The 20,115-nt window shown below is 38.2% G+C and overlaps 1 pseudogene; it reads right to left on the bottom strand.

The window, feature by feature from the left end:
* Positions 1–15,772: 15,772 nt before the first annotated feature.
* LOC100615714 (S-adenosylmethionine decarboxylase proenzyme 1-like) lies at positions 15,773–16,737 on the bottom strand (annotated as a pseudogene).
* Between the last annotated feature and the right edge of the window lie 3,378 nt (positions 16,738–20,115).

Genomic DNA, 20,115 nt, shown 5'->3' with positions numbered 1-20,115 from the left:
CCAGGGATGGAGGGATGGTTTAACATATGCAAGTCAATAAATGTGATACACCACATAAACAGAATTAAAAACAAAAATCACATAATCATCTTAATAGGTGCAGAAAAATCATTTGACAAAATCCTGCATCCCTTTATGATTAAAACTCTCAGCAAAATTGGCATACAAGGGACAGACCTCAATGTAATAAAAGCCATCTATAACAAACCCACAGCCAATGTAATACTGAATGGGGAAAAGTTGAAAGCATTCCCTCTGAGAACTGGAACAAGATAAGGACACCCATTTTCACCACTCCTCTTCAACATAGTACTGGAAGTCCCAGCCAGAGCAATCAGACAAGAGTAAGAAATAAAAGGCATCCAAATCAGTAAAGAGGAATTCAAACCATCACTCTTTGCTCATGATATGATCATTTACCTTGAAAACCCTAAAGACTCCTCCAGAAAGCTCCTAGAACTGATAAAAGAATTCAGCAAAGTTTCCAAATACAAGATTAATGTACACAAATCAGTAGCTCTCCTATACACCAATGGTGACCAAGCAGAGAATCAAATCAATTACTCAACCCCTTTTACAATAGCTGCAAAAAACAAAATTGGAAAAACTTAGTAATGTGTCTAACCAATGAGGTGAAAGACCTCTGGAAGGAAAACTACAAAACACTTCTAAAAGAAATGAAAGATGACACAAACAAATGGAAACATATCCCATGCTCATGGATAGGTAGAATCAATATTGTGAAAATGACCATACTGCATAAAGCAATCTACAAATTTAATGCAATCCCCATCAAAATACTACCATCATTCTTCACAGAATTAGAAAAAAGTATTCTAAATTCATATGGAACCAAGAAAGAGCTTGCATAGCCAAAGCAAGACTGAGCAAAAGACCAAATCTAGAAGCATCACACTACCTGATTTCAAACTATACCATAAGGCCATAGTCACCAAAACACCATGGTACTGGTATAAATATAGGCACATAGACCAGTGGAAAAGAATAGAGAATCCAGAAATAAACCCAAATACAGCCAAGTGTTCTTCAATAAAGCAAACAAAAACATAAAGTGTGGAAGGGATACTCTTTTCAACAAATGGTTCTGGGATAATTGGTTAGCCACATAAAGGAGAATGCAACTGGATCCTCATCTCTCATACTGTACAAAAATCAACTGAAGATGGATTAAGGACTAAAATCTAAGAGCTGAAACTATAAAAATTCTACAAGATAATACTGGAAAAATCCTTATAGATGTTGGCTTGTGCAAGGATTTTATGACCAAGAACCCAAAAGCAAATGCAATAAAAACAAAGATAAATAACCAAGATTTAACTAAATGAAAGAGCTTTTGCACAGCAAAAAGAGAAGTCAGCAGAGTAAACAGACAACCCAAAGAGTGGGGGAACATCTTTACAATCTATACATCTGACAAAGGACTAATATCCAGAATCTACAACAAACTCAAAGAAATTAGCAAGAAAAAGACAAACAATCAAAAAGTGGGCTTTTTGGTTGTTTAGTTTGGTTTAGTGGGCTAAATCCTTAGCCCATCAAAAAGTGAACTAAGGACACGAATAGACAATTATCAAAAGAAGATGTACAAATAATAGCCAACAGAAATGTGAAAAAACGCTTATCATCGCTAATGATCAGGGAAATGCAAATCAAAACCACAGTGTGATACCACCTTATTCCTGCAAGAATGGCCATAATAAAAAAATCAAGAAACAGTAGATGTTGATGTGGATGCAGTGATCAGGGAACACTTCTACACTGCTGGTAGCAATGTAAAATAGTACAGCCACTATGCAAAACAGTGTGGAGATTCCTTAAAGAACCGAAAGTAGAACTACCATTTGATCCAGTAATCCCACTACTGAGTATCTACCCAGAGGAAAATAAGTCATTATATGAAAAAGATACTTGCACATGTTTACAGCAACACAATCCGTTAATTGCAAAATCATGGAACCAACCCAAATCCCCATCAATCAATGAGTGGTTAAAGAAAATGGAATACTACTCAGCCATGAAAATGAATGAATTAATGGCACTTGCAGTGATCTGGATGAGATTGGAGACTATTATTATAAGTGAAGTAACTCGGGAATAGAAAATCAAACATCATATGTTCTCACTGATATGTGGGAGCTAAGACATGAGGATGCAAAGGCAAAAGAATGATACAATGGACCTTGGGGACTTGTGGAGAAGGTTGGGAGGCAGGAGAGGGATAAAAGACTATCCAAATCGGGTGCAGTTTATACTGCTCGGGTGATGGGTGCACCAAAAACTCACAAATCACCACTGAAGAACTTACTCATGTAACTAAACACCACCTGTATCCCAATAACCTATGGGAAAATTTAAAAAAAAAACAACACATTCCTACCTCACAGTAGAAAATTAAAGTACATACTAAATGAAGTACTTACCCTGCCTCCCAGCCTGACTTCCTTACTGAGATATTTGAGCTTTTTCTTTTTTAAAAAGCTTAACTCAGATTTTTTCTCCCTAAAGAGTTTAGAAATGACCCCCCAACAAAAATCAGAAAAGAGCTGAACTATCAGAACTAGACTGATCCGGATTTTTATTAAATTTAAATAGATTTAAATGTTATTTTAACAAATACTTGGACAATTTTATTATCCAAAAAATGTGCAGACCTAATATTAACTTTACAAATAAAAATAACCCAATAGCAAATTTGCATAAACTATGAGCTGACAAGTAGCAGAAGATTTTAAAAGCCAATACATATACTTCTACACACTGTAATTAGAAAATTGAGAATTTACACAAGAAGGTACAATTTTGTAACCAACAGATAGAGAAAGATTAAAAACCTGTATTACTAAGTGAAGAGCAGATTGTAGGCAATTGGGAATTCTTACACAGTGCTGGAGAGACTGTGAACATGATTAAACTATTGTCAAGAGCAATTATAAAGATTGAGTTAAACTGAAAATGCTTGTGACCCTGGGACCTAGCCATGCCACTTTGGGTACATACCACAGAAAAGCCCTCATACAAGGCACAATGGATGTTTGTGAAAGAGAAAAATTAGAAAAAAGCTGGATCACAAAGACAAGAGTATGGATGAATACATTGTTTTCTATCATAAAATGGAATACTGTAACATAATTATGCTAATACTGTAATTATTAACATAATTAATGGAATGAATTAAATTTACAAATAGCAATTCAGATATATCTTAAAAGTTTAATATTTAGCCAGAACAAAGCATGTTGGAAAATAATATCATTTATATTAAAAACTATGTTTTATTAATGGTTACCAATATATGTTATTAAAATTGTAAACGTATTTACTGAATAATAAATACAAATCTAGGGTAGGCATTACCTCTGGGGAGAGAGACTGAAAAATGAAATTATAGTGAGGAACACAGAGGGCTTCAAAACACCCAGTCATATTTTCTGCCTTAAAATAATCAGAGATAAATGTGACAATTATCAAGGATTTATACAATAAAGTGTTATGAGTAAGAGCCTTCATTACTTGTCAATCTGAAATATTTAAAAAAAATTTTAAAGTTACAAAAGTATTAACTGCAATCTTATTTTGTATCACAAAGGTCTGAAATACTGAGTTATACCAGTAAAGAAAATTTGGAAACAGTATGAAAATTAGTTAGTTTACTTGATTTCTTTTTTAAACTAAAGACAAACATTAGTGCAAATAATCCAGTTCTGTTATTTCAGCTCTTCTCTGATTATAGTGTTGGATGGTCATTTTTCAAACCATTACAGGGGGAAAAATTCTGAATTAGGCACTCTAAAGACTTTAAACTGATTTGGATTATGGGTTGATACAGTGGATAATGATGCTTTATTAGTCCTAACAGTGTCTTGCCCCATCAATCCTACTTAAGTTGAAGAAATGATTTTTCTTTGGATAATGTCTTTCTTATTATTTTTCTTTAGATAATTCAACAGCTTCTTGTGGTGACTATTTGTTTCATGTAGAGTAAGAGTACCATGACCCTTGTTAAAAGGTGTTTGAGCAGGAAAATGAAAAATGTTAATAGCCTCCCTATATAACTCCCACCTTCTAATGGAAATCCAGGACTTTAGATTCTTTTCTTCTTATTGAAATGAGACAGGCTGGTCACCATTTTCTGTAAAACAGTAGCAATTTTTAAAATTCTACATAAATAATAGATAACAATCCTCCCCCAAAGCTTTGCTTCACCCTTCCAGTTACTCTTTTTGAACTTTTAATTATCTTGTGACTTGCACCAGTTGACAACAAATATTTTATGCTATCGTGTTAGTCACACACTTCAGCCAGAATTTTTTCAAATGTTATTTAACAATAAATTTGATGTGGGTGTGGGTGTGTTTCCTACATAAATATCTCCACTGTAAATATAAAATGCCTCCTACAGTTTATATAATACTTTTCCCCTTTTCTTGGTTCCTATCTGTTTTTGTCTGTTTGCGTTGTTATAAAGGAATGCCTGAGGCTGGATAACTTATCAGGAAAAGAGGTTTATTTGGCTCACAGTTCTGCAGGCAAGTACAAGAAGCACGGTGCTGGCATCTGCTTCTGATGAGGACCTCAGGAAGATTTTCCGCATGGCAGAAGGCAAAGGGAAGTGACTATGGGCAGATCACATGGAGGGAGAAGCAACAATAGAGAGGGAGTAGAGGAAGTGCCAGGCTCTTTCCAACAGCCAGTACTCTTGGAAACTAATAGTGAGAATTCACTCACTTCTGTGAGAAGGGCACCAAGCCATTCATGAGGAATCCACCCCTGTGACCCAAACAGCTCCCATTGGACCTCACCTCTAACATTAGGAATCACATTTTAACATGAGATTTCAAGGAACAAATAGCCAAGCATATCAACACCCAAATAAATTACTCTTAAATCTCTCTAGAATTATATGTTAGTAATTATTACATTATTAGTACTATCACTTGTCTAAAGATTTCATTAGAGAACATCTAATATAGTCCCAATCACATGGAACTCTAAACTTCACTTTCTGATTTCCCATAAAAATAGTAAAACCAATAGTTATTGAGTATTCACAATGTTGTAGACACTATATTATCACATTATGTATGTCTTATAACAAATACTCCGTAAGGGAGTTATTCCAATCTGACAGATGAAAAAACTGAGATTGGAAATGTTACACTTTAATTTCTGGCACACTACTGTTCAATGTTAGAAACAATATTGTCCGATGCAGAGATTAAACTAGTGATCTTCCTTGTGTGACAGACAGCAGTTATCTGGAGAGCTTTTAAATGGCACCAATTCCTGAAATGGAGATTTACCTGAAGGAGAATTTTTTAGGCAGTACACCTGGGAATAACCCTGTGAGGAGGTGGGGGAAGCACGATGGGACAGAGGGTGACTGAGAACTGTGAGGCCTTTGCAAACGGGGCCTCTACTGTCCCAGCAGAAAATGAAATCTCGGAAGACTCTTCAAAATTATCTTCAGTGGAGGCAGAGAGCTGGGCCCGTGTATTCTTACATCGGCTGATCTTCAGAAGCAGACTGCTCCAGGGAAGGCTGTTTCCTTCTGATGTGGGCATTTGCTGGAAAGGAACTCAGCTATGAGCTCTCAGTAGCCAACACTCACAGCAGCTGGGGGAATGGGCACCTGGAGCCTGAAGGCTTGACCTGCACAGCACTCCAAAACATTAGCACTTCTTTTTTTTGAGTTGGGATCTTGCTTTGTTTCCCAGGCTGAAGTACAGTGTCCCGATCATAGTTCACTGTAACCCCAAACTCCTTGGCTCAAGTGATCCTCCCATCTTAGCTTCCCAAAAAGCTGGGATAGTGATATGGCTTGGCTGTGTCCCCACCCAAATCTCATCTTGAATTGTAGCTCCCATAATTCCTATGTGTCTTGGAAGGGACCTGGTGGGAGGTAGTTAAATCATGAGGGGCAGGTCTTTCCAATGTTTTTCTTGTGATAGTGAATAAGTCTCATGAGCTCTGATGGTTTTATAAATGGGAGTTCCCCTGCACAAGCTTTCCTGCCTGTGACCACGTAAGACATGCATTTGCTTCTCCTTTGCCTTCTGCCATGATTGTGAGGCCTCTCCAGCCATGTGGAACTGTGAGTCCATTAAAAGTCTTTCCTTTATAAATTACCCAGTCTTGGGTACATCTTTATTAGCAGCATGAGAACAGACAAATAGAGATGGTGTTTCTTATTTAAGTCCTTGGATGAAAATAGTTGAATAGTTGGCATTATTATCAACCAAGCAGCTAGAGAACCAAGTCTTACACATTAAGAGAACTGAACTACTAACCACAGAGTAGAATGACATTAGCTTTTCACCTAGTGTGGCACAGTTTACAAAAACACATCCAGTTTCATTATTTCATTTGAGACTCAAAACAACCACTGAGGTGCTTTAGTTTTACAGGACAGGGTATTGATACTCAAAGACTTACATGTCCAAGTCACTCACACACACCGAAGTTCGTCAGACTTACTCCACGGCCAGTCCTCTGTTTAAATTGATCTTTGTGTGTTTTAGCCTTGTGTCAAAAACACCAGTGTGGCAATAAAACCCCAAATTCCCTTCATCTCTAACTTTTGACAACCTTTTAAGCTTCCATACAAAATATAAGCCAAGCCCATGTAATAATTTTAAATGTTAAATACAGAAACTGCACATCACTGCCTAAATGTCTGTTTTATAAGTCACCTTTAATAAGGAAGGCTATTAGATTATATACTTTTGCATAAAATAAACCTATTAGTTTTGACATCCACTACATCTTACTTACCCACATGTTTTATTGGAAATGGATGAAATGTCATAGGAACATATCTAAGGAAAGATTTTACGCTTAACATCTCAGTATATAGTATAATAGGACACTTTTAAACAGTACAGTATGTCAATGGGGAAGAATATAGAAAAAAAATTTTGAAAACCATGGTCATTTTTGTTTTTTTTCTACCAATCCACGTTTTCCCTAAAATCTGAAGAATCTGCATTGAGTTCACCCTGGGAATGTTCAGGAAATGATGTGATCATCATTGGGAGAACCGCAAACAAGCACAACGTTTAAGGAAGTTAAGAGATTTGTAAAAAGATTCAGTACACACGGAGCTTTCATTCCACAAAGATGGAAAATAATGACATCTAAATTCTTTACAAAACTGTCATAATTTATTTAACTTAACAGGAGGAATATTAGTCAAACAATAATTTTATAGGGGGAAAAACTGAAATACAGGTCTGCTCTCTGAGTTTGGCCACAGGGCCAAATAATTTAACTTGGCAATAATTTAACTTGGCAAAAGCCAAGAAAGATAGTTTAAATCTAGCAGTTCTGTGTTTGCTTTGGACATTTTGGAGAATTCAGGAGTTAAATCTGCAGCCTCTTATGGGAAGAGGCCACTTGATTCTGCAGGTAAGACCATGATGGTGAGACAGCTGTTTTTGGGAGGAGGGGTCACAGAAAGATCTTTCTGGAACAGGACACAGATCCTGATGGTCTGGAGGAATTCCAGTTGCCAAAATCTCCAGCTCGGATTGCATCTGGAGGCTAAAGAGAGGGGACGATAGTCTTTAATAAGTCTGGGAGGAAGAGATTATATTGTGAACCAAAGCTCAGTAAAAAAGTGATGAAGGATGAAGGCTCCTAGAAGCTTCTCGTTTACCTTCTTGGAGGCCATCAGAAATTATACACCAGGAATCTCCACAGCAAGAGCTCAGAAGACTTTGAGCCTCTTTGGGCTGTGTCTTCTTTCCTATAAAAATTTGTTAAGAAAATCTTAAAACACAGAGGCAAGAAGAAGGATGTGAGAATGTGTGAATGTGTAGAGACTAGATTCTACTCCTCAGTAGGCTACAGAGTAGGGAAGGCAGGTGTATTAATCCATTTTCATGTTGCTGATAAAGACAGACCCGAGACCTGGAAGAAAAAGAGGTTTAATTGGACTTACAGTTCCATACAGGTGGGGAGGCCTCAGAATCATGGTGGGAAGTGAAGACACTTCTTACATGGTGGCAGCAAGAGAAAATGAGGAAAAAGTAAAAATGGAAATCCCTGATAAAACCATCCGATCTTGTGAGACTTATTCACTACCACAAGAACAGTATGGGGGAAACCACCTCCATGATTCAAATTATCTCTCACTGAGTCCCTCCCACAACATGTGGGAATTATGGGAGTATAATTAAATATGAGATTTGGGTGGGGACCCAGCCAAATCATATCAGCAGGTAAGAGAGGGGAAGGAAAAGCACTGTATATGAAAGAACAGGAGAAAAAGAGGCTGAGTCCTCGGGAGACTGCTCATAGAGGAAAGCAAAGCTAAGTATCAGTCTCGAGCTGAGAAAAATACCTGGCACCAAGCAGTAAAAGCTCCCATGTAATGATCAATAACTCCCAAATTGCTATCCCTAACCTTGTCTGCCTCCCCCTTCTTTTCATCTCACTCCGAGGTTTGTGTCTCACATGTCTTCTAGACTTGCTCCCATTTACGACTCACTGGCATCTCCAATTCAACCCATCTCCTGATTTGTGTAGTCCTGAAAGTGGCAACAGCATTTGCCTTTCTCTTCCTGCATTTACCAATCTCACTGGTGTCTCTTCATTTCTTTCTGCTTGGATTATTGAAATAGCCTGGACTAGTACGTTTTCACTGCACTCTTCTGTACGATTTCCCTACTCATGAAGTTTTGAATGACTCTTCTTTGTCAACCTGACAATTTGTGCATGCTTGGATGGTAACCCCCAGTCCTCACCAGCTGGGTCTTTTCCTTCACATGGACCCCAGTTAAGCTCGACCAGACTCTCTGCTTAAAGAACAGCCTTGTTTCAAATTGCTCATCTTGGCTGGGTGCGGTGGCTCACTCCTGTAATCCCAGCACTTTGGGAGGCCAAGGTGGGTGGATCATCTGAGGTCAGGATTTTGAGACCAGTCTGGCCAACATGGTGAAACCCACATCTCTACTAAAAATGCAAAAATTAGCCAGGCAAGGTGGCAGGCACCTGTCATCCCAGCTACTCGGGAGGCTGAGGCATGAGAATCGCTTGAACCCATGAGTAGGGGGTTACAGTGATCCAAGATAGTGCCACTGCACTCCAGCCTGGGTGACAGAGCAAGACTCCATCTCAAAAAAAAAAAAAAAAAAAAAAAAAAAAAAAAAAAAAAGGCTTATCTTGCTCAGCACCTTTTCCTGTACGGTATCCTCTTTTCTGGAGAGCCATTCCATCTGTGCCTGTCTACATTCTCCAATGCATCTTCAATATTTTATGCCATAGGGTACCTCCTTTGAAGCCCCTTCTTTTAACCCCATGGAACTTAAAAATATCAAACTATGGTTTATTTATAGTCGAAAGGCAACATCTCTTTACAGTTACAGAAATGTGTGGATCCATTCTCGAAAGCAATTGTTTTCCAAGACCATGAAACTGAGAAAGCTGAGTTGGAAATCATGTCGTTGGTGCAGGCAGGTGTAAGGCACTGATGGTTATTTCTCCTGGGCTAGAGTGAGGCCTAATTCAATACTGCGCCTCACAACAAAGAAGTTCCCCTAGGACCAGGTGCCTTTTTTCTCCCTCTCAGGATCTCTGTACTCTAGACAGAAGCACAGTCTAATATCTTGATGCTGGAAGAAGCAAAAAACATGCCACAGCAGTTCTTCCATCTTTCTCCACTCATACAAACTCTTTATTTCTCCTCCAGTTTCTAAACAAAAACACGTAAGCATACAAAGAGGTGGAAGCACATAAAAGGTCCTAGTGTGGGGAGGTAGGGAGGCAGGGTAATAAGTGTGCACTAAAAATGCATGGGCTCCAGCTCAGCTATTCCAAACAATCAGATAACACTATTAAAATCCTTTTTTGTTTTCATTTTTTACTTTGTATTTTGTTTGTCTTTTGAGACAGAGTCTTGCTCTGTTGCCCAGGCTGGAGTGCACTGGTGCCATCTTGGTTCGTTGTAACCTCCACCTTCCAGCTTCAAGCAATTCTCATGCCTCAGCCTCCTGAGTAGCTAGGATTACAAGCACATGGCTTATTTTATTTTATTTATGTTATCTTATTTTTAGTAGATACAGGTTTTCATCATGTTGGCCAGGCTGATCTCAAAATCCTGGCCTCAAGTGATCCGCCCACCTGAGCCTCCCAAAATATGGGATTATAGGCGTGAGCCACTGCACCCAGCCTGACACTGTTAAAATCTTACTGGAGTCAGTTACTTCCTTCTTTGCCCTTAAAAGTGGTTACACATATTGCTTTAGTACAAAGCATATAGAAATCTTAACAAAAGACTGGCACAGTGGCTCCTGGCTGTAATCTCAGCACTTTAGGAGGCCGAGAGGGGAGGACCTCTTGAGGCCAGGAGTTTGAGACCAGCCTGGCAACATAGTGAGACCCAGTCTCTACAAAAAATAAAATAAATCAGCCAGGCCTGGTGGTGCACACCTATGGTTCCAGCTACTCGGGGAGCTGAGGTGGGAGGATGGCTTGAGCCTAAGAGACAGAGGCTGCAGTGAGCTACAACCATACCACTGGACTATATAGCCTGGGTGACAGAGCAACCTTGTCTGTAAGAAAAATTAAAAAAGCTTAACGAAGAGTTCCCAAACCTGCCCTTCACCTATGAGAAGTGAAGCCCAGCAGTGTTCAGTGAGTATGGATTCTGCTGGTTGGAATAAACCCTTCTGAAGGTATTTCCCTTCAGTGTTGTGACATGTGACTTGGACTCTTGATGAGATAATTGGCTAGGCCTGCTCTGAAAATGGAAACCACCCCTACGAGGTGTAATCAACCATGAATATGCACAAAGAAACATGCTGAACACAAGACTTTCTGAGCATAAGCTTTATTCTGGTATATGGAAGGTTTAGGCATTTCTTGGTAATTTATTAAGTATTCATGCGGCTGAGTGTTCTCCTATGCCAGGCACATTTTTTTCCTGAGAGAATACACGGCAATATTTTATAAAAGACTTACCCTAGGAACCTTTAATCTTTAATGTCTACAATAGAATAGTAGTAATATTCCCAGAGCAGCACAGGGAGACATCTGTAATAACCCTGTTGTTGTTGACCATATTCACCTAAACATTGAAGGAGCATTTTTTCAAATGCCACTGCTTGCCAGAAAAAAAAAAACAAAAATGGGCAATTGTTTTCAAATACATACCACTAGGCCACATTCCCAGGGAGCTTATGGTGAGCCATTAATTAGCATTTTTTAAAAACCACCACAGGTTATTCTGATGAAGGTGCTATTCAGTATTCCTCTCAGAGCAAATAAATTTAAAGAGCCATGTGAAGCACTGGTATCAACTGTAATTTTTTTTAACTTTTATTTTAAGTTCAGGGGTACAAGTGCAGGTTTGTTACATAGGTAAACTTATGCTATGGGGGTTTGTTATACAGAGTTATTTCATCACCCAGGTATTAAGCCTAGTAGCAATTAATTATTTTTCCTGATCCTCTCCCTCCTCCTACCCTCCACCCTCCAGTAGGCCCCAGTATGTGTTGTTCCCCTCTATGGTCCATGTGTTCTCATCATTTAGCTCCCACTTATAAGTGAGAACATGTGGTATTTGGTTTTTTGTTCCTGTGTTATTTTGCTAAGGATAATGGCCTCTAGCTCCATCTATGTCCCTGAAAAGAATATATTCTCATTCCTTTTTCATGGCTGCATAATATTCCATGGTGTATATGTACCAAATTTTCTTTATTCAGTCTGTCATTGCAATTTTTAAAAGAAAACAGTTACTCCATAAAGCAATGGCATATACCATAGTAGCATAACTACTACAACTTTTGCAGATGATAATTTTATGTCTTTTTGTTTTCCAAGAGAAAGGGGAAAAGGACAAACACCTTTTGACTGCCTTTTGCAGGCTAGACAGCTTTCACGCAGCTTGCTAAATCCTTAGATAAACAGTGACATGATTGTTAATTAATACTTAAATTTTTATACCATACTTTATTTCAAATAATACTTAAAGCAAGACTAAAGTAGTCATATTCTAACTTTAGAGATGGGAGAAAGTGAAATTCTGAAATATTTAGGTATTTTTTGAGTTTATAGAACATAAAATGGCAAAAATTGAACTCAAACTAAAGTCTGACTCTGCAATCCATTCTCCTTCCCAGATTTTTGCAGAATTAAAATTAATTTTGTAGAGGGAAAATATACAGCATCTGTGTGTGTCTCTGAGAGTAAAGGCAGATAAGACGACTAGGAAATAAATAGAAGAGATCATGGGTAATTGTTAGCCCTAACCACATTTCTCTGCATTTTATTTTCACAAGTATTGATATTTAGATTTGAGGTTGAAATTTTTCATGCTTTTTCTCAGCCTGAAGGTAATTTTTTTTCTGGAACATATAATTGAAAGCAATGCATGAATGGAAAATACTTTTTTTCCCCCATTTTAACTTCATTCTTTGGCTATTTTTATATTTGAATAACTTGAAAGGCCAAACTTTAGAGCTGAAATGTTCCATATGCCCAGTTTTACTTAGGAAGAGACTGTTGGCATATGTACAATGGAAAAGCTGAGTACTGTGGTTGACAAACAATTGAAAAAATAGCCTTTGAATATGAACAACATGAAATCTTGTGTTGTGATTCAGTGACTTGCATGTAGCTGTGGTTTGTCTCTAATATGTCTTTGTAAAATTAGATGCTTCCTTGTAGGATAGTTAAATGTTTTTTATATACCTTTTCTTTGGATATGTCTACAAATTATTTCCAGTAGTTGATTTGTGATTTTAAACTTTCAACTAAGAAGAAAAGTTTTTATCTTAACTTTTCTTCTCAATTGCCATGTTCATCTCTTTTCAAGTGCTCCATTTCATATTCAGTTGTTTAAAAACTGAAAAATGCCCTTTTTGAAAAGATTTGATTGAAGTTTTATCATATTGAAAAATTGAAACCAATTGGAAAGTTGAAAGTTGTCCAACTAAAGGAGAAAGGTTTAGTATTCAGCCAATGAAACACTAGGGAAAATTTAAGAGTTGTATTAAGATTACTGTGTTATACAAAAAAATTACAATGTACGATTAAGTGGAAAAGTGGGAAACAAAATTATTTCAATTTTTATTGTGAAGTATATCAAACATCCAGAAAATAACCTATAAAGTATATTGAAAAATTCTTTCAAATCTAAACTCAATGCTCCATTTTTGTAAGACACTTTAAACACAGAAAGAAGGTTTCAAACATGGTTGAGGCCTTCATCACTGTCCTTTTTTTGTTTTCGATTTTTTTTTTTTTTTTTTTTTTTTTTGAGACCGAGTTTCACTCTTGTTTCCCAGGCTAGGGTGCAGTGTGCAATCTCGGCTCACTGCAACCTCGGCTCACTGCAACCTCTGCCTCCCAGGATCAAGCAATTCTCCTGCCTCAGCCTCACAAGTAGCTGGGATTACAGGCATGCACCACCATGCCTGGCTAATTTTTGTATTTAGTAGAGATGGAGTTTCACCATGTTGGTCTGGCTGGTCTTGAACTCCTGACCTCAGGTGATCTACCTGCCTTGGCCTCCCAAAGTGCTGTGATTACAGACGTGATCCACCACACCCGGCCACACCATCCTTTTTGAATCCATGTTATTCACTTATTCCTCAGTTAACCAGTAAGAGGACCTCATGTTTATCATTCTTATCCATGGTTTTATATTGATAAACATATTTTTATATATGTAAGCAGTGCATAGAAATTAGGTGGAACATTTTAAATTTTATGTAAATTTGATAAATTTATATATTCTGCAACTTGCTTTTTAATCCTCTTCCCAACATTATATTTTTTAGATTTACTCATGCCATACTTACAGATTCAATGTATTCATTTTTTTCTGTTATGTAATGTTGCATTAGATAACTATGCCACAATTTATTTATCTGTTCTCCTGTGGGTGGACATTTAGGTTGTTTCTATTTATTCATTAATATAAACAATGCGGATGAATCTCATTGAATGCCAGTTTCTTCAGCATTTGCACCTATAAGTGGGATTTCTGGATCATTGAGCAAGAGCATTTGCAACAATTAGATTGTTCAAGATGATTTCTGATATGATTTGGCTGTGCCCTTACCCAAATCTCATCTTGAATTGTAGCTCCCATAATTCCCATGTGTCATGGGAGGGACCTCGTGGGATATAATTGAATCATGGGGTGGTTACCCCCATACTGTTCTCATGGTAGTGAATAAATCTCACAAGATCTGATGGTTTTATAAGAGGAAACCCCTTTTGCTTGGTTCTCATTCCCTCTTTGCCTGCCGCCATGTAAGACATGCCTTTCACCTTTTACCATGATTGTGAGGCCTCCCCAGCCACGAGGAACTGTGAGCCTATTAAACCTCTTTTTCTTTATTAATTACGCGGTCTCAGGTATGTCTTTATCAGCAGCATGCAAATGGACTAATACAGTTTCCAAAGCATTTGTATACATTTATGCATCCACCACGAGGAATTGGTGCTCCTGTTTTTCCAAATTCTCACCAACATAGTTTTGTCAGATATTTAAATTTTTCCCAAAAGACGAATAGGACATAATAGTCTATTGTTTTAACTGGAGTTTTCCTGATGTAATCTTTCATAACTGCTTTGGCTATGCTAGTTTCCTTTGCATCAGTTGCTTATTTTTGTTTTTCCTATTGGGATGTTTTATTCTGATTGGGTCATACAAATTCTTTAGGTAACCAGAAAACTAATTTTTTTTTTGGCTAAAATTCCCCAATTTTGTTCATTCTTCAAAATTGTAGTAACTATTCTTGGTAAGTAAGTTTTCTGTATAAATTTCAGAAGCACATTTTAAGTTTGACAGAAACCTTGTTCAGATCTTGATTGAGACTGCATGAAACTTACAGTGTAATTTGAGGAAAATGAACACTTTTCTCATATTTCCTCCAAACCATGAGCAAGTTATACATTTTCACTTATTTGGATTCTTTATGTCCTTCGAAAATATTTTATACATTCCTCAACAGAGATCTTGCATGTTTCTTGTTAAGTCTATTGCTAGGTACCTTTTTTTTTTTTTTAATCGTGAATGTGATCTTTTTGTTAGTGCAATTTTTTTTAAGTGTATTGCTTTATTTGGTGGGTTTGGGGAATACATCATGGTGAAAGAATAAATGAATTAAAGTACTACCGATACAGGGACCAATAACGTTAAAAGAGGCATACACAAAATGAGTAGCTGAAATCATTTTCATAAGAGGACTTGACTCATGGAAGAAAAATTTTAATTATAGTGGCAAAAAATTCTGTATAAAGTAGAAATTGGTTTCAGTAACAGTAAAGAATGTGTGCTAGAAAGTAGAGGCAAATGGATGTAAAATTCTGGCAGCAATTTTACAGAACAGTCTCAGATGGTTAGGCGGAGACCAACACCTAATTTGGACAAAATTGTGTGCGGGAAATTTTGGATGATACTTGGAGAAATATTATACTGCACATAAACTAAATTGAATTGTTTTCACAAGTGTTGCAAAGTTTTATATCATAAAATGTGTTTTTTTTCTACACATACTTCAATTTCACAGCAAGAGTGATAGAGAACGTCTAAACACAGAAGAGAGCATTCATGCAAGATATCTAACTCCTTCATATAATAATGCATACAGTTCAAAATGATTGCACTATGATTATATCTAAGGCTTTCTGCAACAACAAGGTGATGGTTATAGAAAGCATGGTCCCTGGCATGAACATCTAGAAAGCAGCCACTCCCTTCTACATGTGTTCTCTTTTTGCATTTCTTCCTTCATTTTTCTTAATCAAGTCTCTGTTGTCATTGCTGCTTTGCAAAACCGGTAAAAACAAAATTGTAATCATTGAACACAGCACTCTGGCAATCAAGACATTGAAAACCTTCAATCTGCTGGGGTGAAGAAAACATGGTGTGACATTTAGAGCTCTGATTAGCTAACAAGGTGGTCACAAATTTTCCTGTCTTGAAGACTTTCACAACTGTCCCGATTAGGTCATCATAGGAGGTATGACCTAAGTTTCTTTTAAAACTAAAGTAAGAAAATTCTGGTTCTGGAGTGATATGAATAGTCCAATAAGTTCTATCTTATTTCATTCCATTCATCAGATCCCCCAAGGATTGAACAGTGTGGCATTAATGACAGGATCTGGTATCAAATCATGAATTTCATTCTAGAGAGTGACGTCATCTACAGTAACACCATCTTTCACGCAGAACTGGTCCATAACTGCTGGGTCAAGCACACTCATCAGAATTTCCAGGGTTTAATCTGTCTGACTGATTAGCCCACTCTCTGGGAAACCCAGTACATATAAGTACCAACATCACAATTCATACTTCTCATACAATATGCTGCTCCATTTGGGAAAATTGCATTAAGAATCTCTATTTCTTCCTGGAAATTCTGGCGTGAGTATCCTTGGTGAAGAAGCTTCATGAAATTCTTATGCGAATGAAAGAAGCTTTAATTGAGTCAAACCCATTGTCATGTCTAGCAAGCTTCAATATGGGAACCAGTGCTTGCAGAAAGAGGGTAGTTCCACATGTCTGCAAAACGAGACATCTCTTGAAGACAAACATGCTACTCTCACTGCGTACATAAGCTTCCTATTTGTCAGTTTTTGTCAGGCTTAGGATTGAACATTGCACATTTATCAAATGTGTTCAGTTGATGCAAAAGTAATTACAGTTTTTGTCACTACTTTTCGTACTTTTAATACAACTTACATTACTTTTAATAGGACTCACTCAGATCTTGAAGTAGTGCAAAGATTCCCAGATCCTTGGGAGCAGCAAACCTCCAGCAGCTTCTCGTCCCCTTTGAAAAAATGTCTACTGTCATTACCATGAGAAAAGTGAACAACCAACAACTACAGAAAATTGTTTAAATTAGACCTTTTGTCTCACCACTGTCACCACTCCTGCAGATTGTTCCAGCTGTGTTACTAAATACAGGTTGCTTTTCTTTTAATGCTATAATTTTATATTAACTGCTTTAAAAAAATACTGGCAGGTTATAGTGACTCATGATTGTAATCCAAACACTTTGGGAGGCAAAGTAGGGAGGATCACTTGAGGCCAGGAGTTTAAGACTAGCTTGGGCAAAATGGCAAGACCCTGTTTCTATAAAACATTTTTTTAAATAAAAATTAGTCAGACATGGTGGCACAAGCCTGTAGTCCTAGCCTCTCAGGAGGCTGAGACAGGAGGATCGCTTGAGCCCAATAGCTGGAGGCTGCAATGAGTTCTGATCAAGCTACCATACCTCCAGCCTGGGCAACTGAGCAAGACCCCATCTCTAAATATAAATATATGCACACAAATAAAATAAATAAAGACTAACAAAATTATCCCAGCTGTGCGTTTGTGTGAATGAAAGTTGAATGTGAGTCTGTTGGAAATAGAAGCAGATATAGTTCAGTCTCTTATAGTCCATTGTATCCTCATTAGAGAGAGTAGAGTGAGTGCTACCTAATGTCACCAGCCATGCTGTGTAAGCCTGTAGTTTCTAATTGTACATTACTGTTGGATAGTGTGTGATTTACTTTCTGTATAGATTTTGTATTCAGCAACCTTGCTAAACATTCTTATTTCTAGTGGCTCATAGGACATCCAAGAGAATCTATTTTGTTCCTCAAAATATGGTCTCTTGATTAGTGGCATCAGGATCATCCAAGAAACTGTTAGAAATGCAAATTACAGGCTCAACCTGGCCCATGGAAACAGCAACTGCAGATGTGGTTACATTAAGAAACATGAGATGTGCAGATTATCCCGGCTTCTCTGGCTTCTCTGGCTTCTCTGGCTTCTCTCTCTCTCTTTTTATTTTTTTGTCTGTCGCCCAGGCTGGAGTGCAGTGGAGCAATCTCTGCTCACTGCAACCTCCACCTCCCGGGTTCAAGTGATTCTCCTGCCTCAGCCTCCCAAGTAGCTGGGACTACAGGTGCCTGCCACCATGCCCAGCTAATTTTTGCATTTTTGGTAGAGACAGTGTTTCACCATATTGGTCAGGCTGGTCTCAAACTCCTGACCTTTTGATCCACCCCCCTTGGCCTCCCAAAGTGCTGGGATTACAGGCATGAGCCACCACAGCCGGCCCTGGTTTATCTTTTTAGGCTCAATCAGATCACATAAGATTTTTAAATCAGAGAAGCTTTCCAGGCTGTGATTAAAGGATATGAATATAGAGAAATATAAGGAAAGATGCATGTGGTCATGGTTAGACAAGGAAGCAGATTCTCCACTAAAGCCTCTAGAAAGAATCACAATCCTGCTAATACTCAGATTTTAGTCCAGGGACGTGGATGTCAGACTTCTATAAAACTGTAAGATAATAAATTTGTGTTGTTTTAAGCCACTTACTTGGCAGCAATTTGTCACAGCAGAAACAGAAAACCAATACAATTTATATTTGGTAAAATTCAGCCTTTTCGCCTGTTTTTACAGAGTTTGACAAATGCATGCAGCTACATAATCACTACCACATTCAAGATATAGAAGATTTCCATCACTCTAAACTATCCCTTTATGGCACTTTGCAGTTAAACTTGTCCCCACTAGCTCCTGGCAATCCTTGACTTACTTTCTGTTACTAGTTTTGCATTTTCCAGAATGTCATATAAATGAAATCAAAGAGCATGTAGCCCCTTGTGAATGGCTTTTTTAAAAAAATTAGATAGAGTCTTGCTCCGATGCCCAGGTGATCATAGCTCACTGCAGCCATGAACTCCTGGGCTCAAGCAATCCTCCTGCCTCAGCCTTTTAAGTAACTGGAACCACAGGTGTTACCCACCGTGCCTGGCTAATGTGTGTGTGTGTGTGTGTGTGTGTGTGTGGTGGGGGAGGGGGCAGGGGGACAGGGTCTTACTGTGTTGCCCAGCCAGGTCTTGAACTCCTGGACTTAAGCAATCTCCTTACCTGAGCCTCCCAGAATGCTGGGATTATAGATGTGAGCCACCATCCCAACCTTCAATGGCTCTTTTTTCACCTGGCATCATCGTTTTGTTGCATGTTGTCAGTAGCTCCTGCCTTTTCATGGCTGGGCAGGATTCCATTGTAGTAATGCACCGCAGTATCTTATCTATTCAAAAAATGACAGACATTTGAGTGTTTCCAGCATTGAATACTGCCTGAAAAGGTACCAATGATATTGTGTTTTTCAGGTTTGGTGAAGCCAACAGATCAGGAGACAACTGCCATTGGGAAGGTACTTTGTTATTCACAGTTTCCAAGAGAAGGGGTCATACCATGGTAGGCAGGACCACACAGGGAAGCACCTGGGTCAGTTGGGAGGCAGAAGCAGAGAGGAGAGGGCAGAGGCACAGTCTTAATTGTGGTTTTTCACAGAAAGGAATGGGAAAGACAGGCCAAGAACCTGAGCAAGTTTAGGATTGAGTGAAGAATTTTAGCAGGCTCTGTGCTGCAGGGGTGGTCTCTCCTTTTCTTGGTATGTGGCTTCAGGTTGATTTAGGGCAGTGGAGTAGTATCCCAGGATGAATTGTTTGCCATCTCTAGGGATTAGCTAACCCAGGAAGGGAAGGTCTCTCCCTGAGTCCATAAATTCCCAAGATAGCAAAGCATCATAGAATACAGAAAATTATAAAAACATGATTACTGTAAATATTATTAATAAAGTTGCTATAAACATTGCATATAGCTCTTTTGTGGGTGCATGCTTTTATTTCTCTTGAGTAAATATCATGCAACTGAGGAGTCGTATGGTGTGTGTTTAACTTATAAGGAGCTGCCACACCCTTTTTCAAAGTGGCTGTACCATACACGTGGACATAGAGAGTGGAAAAGTAGACATCGGAGACTATGAAAGGTGGGAAGAGGGGGAAGGCTGAAAAATTGCCTCTTGAGTACAATGTTCATTATTTGGGTGATGGTTACACTAAAAGCCCAGATTTCACCACTATGCAATATGTCCATGTCACAAAAACATACTTGTACTCCCTAAATCTATAAAAGTAAAAAATTTTAAGAAAGGTCAGGTGTGGTGGCTCATGCCTGCAATCCTAGCACTTTGGGAGGCTGAGGTGGGTGGATCACGAGGTCAGGAGATCGAGACTATCCTGGCCAACATGGTGAAATCTTGTCTCTACTAAAAATACAAATAATACAAA

The sequence above is a fragment of the Pan troglodytes genome, chromosome 8, assembly GCF_028858775.2.
Source record: "Pan troglodytes isolate AG18354 chromosome 8, NHGRI_mPanTro3-v2.0_pri, whole genome shotgun sequence".
Lineage (NCBI taxonomy): Eukaryota > Metazoa > Chordata > Mammalia > Primates > Hominidae > Pan > Pan troglodytes.
This window is presented reverse-complemented; position numbering and strand designations above follow the sequence as displayed.